We start from the raw sequence: 6,910 nt of genomic DNA, 5'->3' as shown, positions 1-6,910 counted from the left end.
ATAGATAATGAAGTAATATCAATATTAAATATGTATGTGCCAAGTGGTATAGCATCCAAGTTCTTAGAGGAGAAGTTAAATGAGTTACAAGAGGAATTAGACAGTAACACTATACTAGTGGGGGATCTGAATCTCCCCCTCTCAGAATTAGATAAATCTAGCCAAAAAATAAATAAGAAAGAAGTGAAAGAGGTGAATAGATTACTAGAAAAGTTAGACATGATAGATGTCTGGAGAAAATTGAATGGGGATAGAAAGGAATATACCTTTTTCTCAGCAGTACATGGCACATTTTCAAAAATTGACCATGTATTAGGGCACAAAAACATCATAGTCAAATGTAGAAAGGCAGAAATAGTAAATGCATCCTTCTCAGATCATGATGCAATAAAAATTACATGTAAGAAAGAGCCAGGGAAAAGTAGAATGAAAATCAATTGGAAACTAACTAATTTCATTCTAAAGAATGAATGGGCCAAACAACAAATCAAAGAAACAATCAATAACTTTATCCAAGAGAATGACAATAATGAGACAACATACCAAAATCTATGGGATGGAGCCAAAGCAGTGCTTAGGGGAAAATTTATAGCTCTAAATGCTTACATGAATAAGAAAGAGAAAGAGGAGATTAATGAATTGGGCATGCAACTTAAAAAGCTAGAAAAAGAACAAATTAGAAATCCCCAATTAGACACTAAATTAGAGATCCTGAAAATTAAAGGAGAAATTAATAAGATTGAAAGAAAAAAACTATAGAATTAATCAATAAAACTAAGAGCTGGTTTTATGAAAAAACCAATAAAATAGATAAAATATTGGTTAATTTGATTAAAAAAAAGAAAGAAGAAAACCAAATTACCAGTATCAAAAATGAAAAGGGTGATGTTACCACCAATGAAGTGGAAATTAAAGCAATAATTAGGAAATATTTTGCCCAACTGTATGCCAATAAATTTGACAATCTAAATGAAATGGATGAATATTTACAAAAATACAAACTGCCCAGGTTAACTGAAGAGGAAATAAAATCCTTAAATAAACCCATATTAGGAAAAGAAATTGAACAAGCTATTAATGAACTCCCTAAGAAAAAATCCCCAGGGCCAGATGGGTTTACGGGTGAATTTTACCAAACATTTAAAGAACAATTAATTCCAATATTATACAAATTATTTGGAAAAATAGGTGAAGAAGGAGTTCTACCAAATTCATTTTATGACACAAATATGGTGGTGATACCAAAACCAGGCAAAGCAAAAACAGAGAAAGAAAATTATAGACCAATTTCCCTAATGAATATTGATGCTAAAATCTTAAATAAGATATTAGCAAGGAGGTTACAGCAAGTGATCACCAGGATAATACACTATGACCAGGTGGGATTTATACCAGGAATGCAGGGCTGGTTCAACATTAGGAAAACTATTAACATAATCAACCACATCAATAAGAAAACCAACCAAAATCATATGATTATCTCAATAGATGCAGAGAAAGCTTTTGACAAAGTACAGCACCCATTCCTAATAAAAACACTAGAGAGTTTAGGAATAGGGGGAGCTTTCCTTAGAATAATAAACAGTATCTACCTAAAGCCATCAGCAAGTATTATATGCAATGGAGATAAATTAGAGGCCTTCCCAATAAGATCAGGGGTGAAACAGGGATGTCCATTATCACCCCTATTATTTAATATTGTCCTAGAAATGTTAGCTTTAGCAATCAGAGAAGAGAAAGGAATTAAAGGAATTAGAATAGGCAAGGAGGAAACAAAACTATCACTCTTTGCAGATGATATGATGGTATACTTAAGGAATCCTCGAGAATCAAGTCAAAAATTACTTGAAACAATTAACAACTTTAGCAAAGTAGCAGAATATAAAATAAATCCACATAAATTATCAGCATTTCTATACATGACCAACAAAGTCCAGCAGCAAGAGATAGAAAGAAAAATTCCATTTAAAGTAACAGTAGATAATATAAAATACTTGGGAGTCTACTTGCCAAGACAAACCCAGGAACTCTATGAACACAACTACCAAACACTCTTCACACAAATCAAATCAGATCTAAATAATTGGAAAGATATCAATTGCTCATGGATAGGCAGAGCTAATATAGTAAAAATGACAATACTGCCTAAATTAATTTACTTATTCAGTGCCATACCAATCAGACTACCTAAAAATTATTTTATACAGCTAGAAAAAATAATAACAAAATTCATCTGGAAAAACAAAAAATCAAGACTATCCAGGGAAATAATGAAAAAAAATTCACAGGAAGGTGGGTTAGCAGTACCAAACCTGGAGCTTTACTATAAAGCGGCAGTCATCAAAACTATCAGGTACTGGCTAAAAAATAGAGTGGTAGATCAATGGAATAGGCTAGGCTCAGGAAATGCAGTAGTAAATGACACTAGTAATGTAGTGTTTGATAAACCCAAAGACTCCAGCTTCTGGGATAGGAACTCAGTATTTGACAAAAACTGCTGGGAAAACTGGAAGATAGTATGGCAGAAATTAGGCATAGACCAACATCTTACACCTTATACTAAAATAAGGTCAAAATGGATACATGATTTCGACATAAGAGGTGATACCATAGGTAAATTAGGAGAGAAAGGAATAGTGTACCTATCAGATCTTTGGAAAGGAAAACAGTTTTTGACCAAACAAGAGATAGAGTATATTATAAAATGCAAAATGGATGATTTTGATTATATTAAATTAAAAAAATTTTGTACAAACAGAAGCAATGCATCCAAAATTGGAAGGGAGGCAGAAAACTGGGAAACAATTTTTGAGGCCAGTGCTTCTGATAAAGGCCTCATCTCTAAAATATATAGGGAATTAAATAAAATTTATAAGAATCCAAGTCATTCCCCAATTGAGAAATGGTCAAAGGATATGAACAGGCAGTTTTCTGATGAAGAAACCAAAGCTATCTATTCCCATATGAAAAAATGCTCTAAATCTCTAATGATTAGAGAGATGCAAATTAAAACAACTCTGAGGTACCACCTGACACCTATCAGATTGGCTAAAATGACAAAAAAGGAAGATAATAAATGTTGGAGAGGCTGTGGGAAAATTGGAACACTAATACATTGTTGGTGGAGCTGTGAGCTGATCCAACCATTCTGGAGAGCAATTTGGAATTATGCCCAAAGGGCAATAAAGCTGTGCATACCCTTTGACCCAGCAATTCCACTTTTAGGTCTTTTGCCCAAAGAAATCATGGAAGGGGGAAAGGGACCCACATGTACAAAAATATTTATAGCTGCTCTTTATGTGGTAGCAAGGAATTGGAAGTTGAGGGGGTGCCCATCAATTGGGGAATGGCTGGACAAGTTGTGGTATATGAATACAATGGAATACTATTGTGCTGTAAGAAATGATGAGCAGGATGAGTTCAGAGAAACCTGGAGGGTCTTACGTGAGGTGATGATGAGTGAGATGAGCAGAACCAGAAGAACATTGTACACAGTATCATCAACATTGAGTGTTGACCTACTGTGATGGACTATATTCTTCTCACCAATGCAATGGTACAGAAGAGTTCCAGGGAACTCATGATAGAAGAGGATCTCCAAATCCAAGAAAAAAAAAGAAAGAAAGAACTGTGGTGTATAGATGCTGATTGAACCATATTATTTCTTTTGTTTTGGGTGCTGTTGGTTTTTTTTTCTATTTTGAGGTTTTGCATCACTGCTCTGATTTTTTCTCTTGTAACAGGATTAATGCAGAAATAGGATTAATGTTATTATGTATATATATATGTGTGTATATATATCTATATGTATATGTATATGTATAGAGATATATAGATATAACCTATATCAGATTACCTGCTGTCTAGGGGAGGGGGGGAGGGAGGGGAGGGAGGGAGAAAAATCTGAAATTGTAAAGCTTGTATAAACAAAAGTTGAGAACTATCTTTACATGTAACGGAAAAAATAAAATACCTTATACATTAAAAATAAAAAAAAAATCTACGTGAAAAATTGGGATTTTTTTACATGTACCTTGGGGAAAATTCTAAATAAATTAATTAAAAATAGACATTTAGAAATCACTAAAAAAAGATCTATTACAGTAGAGGGAAAGAAAGGAAGGGGTGAGCATAGTTTAAACCTTAATCTCATCAGATTTGGTTCAAAGAGGGAATAACATACACACTCATTGTAGAGAATCAGGTAAAAATCTACTTGAAATAATTAACTTTAGCAAAGTTGCAGTATATAAAATAAATCCACATAAATAATTAGCACTGCTGTATATGTTCAATAAAGTCAAGAAGGGAGATTTAGAAAGAGAAATTCCATTTAAAATAACTGTAGACAATATAAAATATTTGGGCATCTATCTGGCAAGACAAACCCAGGAACTATATGAATACAATTACAAAACACTTCACACAAATAAAATCAGATTTAAACACTGGAAAAACATCAATTGCTCATAGGTAGGCTGAGCTAATAGAATAAAAATGACAATTCTACCTAAATTATTTTACTTATTCAGTGTCATACTAACCAAAGTGCCAAAATATATTTTATAGAGCTAAACAAAATAAAAACAAAATTCATCAGGAAGAACAAAAGGTTAAGAATATCAAGGGAATTAGTGAAAATATATGCTAAGGAAGGTAATGTAGCTCTACCAGACCTAAAACTGTAATATAAAGTGGTAGTCATCAAGATTATTTGGTACTGGCTAAGAAGTAGAGCAGTGGAACATTAGAATAGTTTGAGCACATGGGACACAATAGTAAATTACTATAATAACCTACTATTTGATAAACCCAAAAACTCTAGCTTCTGGGAAAAGAACTCTGGCAAAAACTGCTAGGAAAACTGGAAAATAGTATGACATAAACTAGGCAGAGATCAACATCTTACACCATTTATAAAAATAAGGTGAAAACAGGAACATGAGTTAGACTTATAAAAGGTTATACTATAGGCAAATTAAAAGAGAAAGTAGTTTACCTGTCAGATCTATGGAGTAGGGAAGAATTTGTGACCAAACAAGAGATAGTGAATATTATAAAATGCAACATGGATAATTTTGAGTATGTTAAATTAAAAATGTTTTGCATAGACAAAACCAATGCAACCAAGATTAAAAAGAAAGCAGAAAGCTGGGAAACAATGTTTTAAATACAGTGTTTCTTTTGTGTATGTGTGTGTGTGCGTGTGCGTGTGCGTGTGCGTGTGCATGTGCGTGTGTGTGTGAACAGTAACTGTCTGAATAGAATTTTATTTTCCAAAATATATGTAAAAAAAAACAAATTTTGACATAAAATTTTTAAAAACTTTGTGTTTTCAGCTTATTTTGAATTACTTGAGTTCTTGTGGGTGGGTGGGAAGGGAGGAAGGAAGAGAAGTTGGAACACAAAGTTTTTTTTTTTTTTTTTTTTTTTTTTTTGAGATATTTTATTTTTTCCGTTACATGTAAAGATAATTCTCAACTTTTGTTTATACATGCTTTGCAATTTCAGATTTTTCTCCCTCCCTCCCTCCCCTCCCTCCCCCCTCCCCTAGACAGCAGGTAATCTGATATAGGTTATATCTATATATATCTATACATATACATATAGATATATATATACACACACATATATATACACATAATAACATTAATCCTATTTCTGCATTAATCCTGTTACAAGAGAAAGAATCAGAGCAGTGATGCAAAACCTCAAAATAGAAAAAAAAACAACAGCACCCAAAACAAAAGAAATAATATGGTTCAATCAGCATCTATACTCCACAGTTCTTTCTTTCTTTTTTTTTCTTGGATTTGGAGATCCTCTTCTATCACGAGTTCCCTGGAACTCTTCTGTACCATTGCATTGGTGAGAAGAATATAGTCCATCACAGTAGGTCAACACTCAATGTTGATGATACTGTGTACAATGTTCTTCTGGTTCTGCTCATCTCACTCATCATCAGCTCACGTAAGACCCTCCAGGTTTCTCTGAACTCTTCCTGCTCATCATTTCTTACAGCACAATAGTATTCCATTGTATTCATATACCACAACTTGTCCAGCCATTCCCCAATTGATGGGCACCCCCTCAACTTCCAATTCCTTGCTACCACGTAAAGAGCAGCTATAAATATTTTTGTACACGTGGGTCCCTTTCCCCCTTCCATGATTTCTTTGGGCAAAAGACCTAAAAGTGGGATTGATGGGTCAAAGGGTATGCACAGCTTTATCGCCCTTTGGGCATAATTCCAAATTGCTCTCCAGAATGGTTGGATCAGCTCACAGCTCCACCAACAATGCATTAGGAACACAAAGTTTTTAAAAACTATGTCAGGTGCTCGTTTCGGCAGCATGAATACTAAAATTGGAGCGATACAGAGAAGATTAGCATGGCCCCTGCACAAGGATGACACGCAAATTTGTGAAGCGTTCCATATTTTTCTGTTTGTTGGCTAATTAATTCCCAAACAATAAAAGCTAATCCCTCTCTGATTAAAAAAAAAAAAAAAAACTTATGTCGGGGCAGCTAGGTGGTGCAGTAGATAGAACACCGGCTCTGGAGTCAGGAGTACCTGAGTTCAAATCTGGCCCCAGATATTTAATGCTTACTAGCTTTGTGACCCTGGGCAAGTCACTTAACCCCAATTGCCTCATTAAACAAAAACAAAAACAAAAAAACAACTTATGTCAAAATTTGTTTTTTTACATATGTTTTGGAAAATAAAATTATTTTCAGTTACTGTTGACACAGAAAAAAATCCTTTTGATTTCTTCTGAAATCCCCTTAGCATTTTTTCTTACTTTCAATTTTATTAATTTTTCCTTTGATTTTCAGTATTTCTAATTTGGTATTTACTTGGAGATTTTTAATTTGTTTTGGGTTTTTTTTTTTTGGCCCTACTCTTTTC

General features: G+C 33.6%; 1 non-coding gene across 1 annotated transcript; it reads left to right on the top strand.

Moving 5' to 3' along the window:
* The first annotated feature begins 6,336 nt into the window (after positions 1-6,336).
* On the top strand, positions 6,337-6,443 carry LOC122752088. Its single transcript, XR_006355889.1, has one exon. It is a non-coding gene; the product is annotated as a U6 spliceosomal RNA (small nuclear RNA).
* Positions 6,444-6,910: the final 467 nt, after the last annotated feature.

Source organism: Dromiciops gliroides, chromosome 3 (genome assembly GCF_019393635.1).
Source record: "Dromiciops gliroides isolate mDroGli1 chromosome 3, mDroGli1.pri, whole genome shotgun sequence".
Classification (NCBI taxonomy): domain Eukaryota; kingdom Metazoa; phylum Chordata; class Mammalia; order Microbiotheria; family Microbiotheriidae; genus Dromiciops; species Dromiciops gliroides.
Note: the sequence above shows the minus strand (reverse complement) of the source record. Positions and strands in the feature narration are given on the sequence as shown.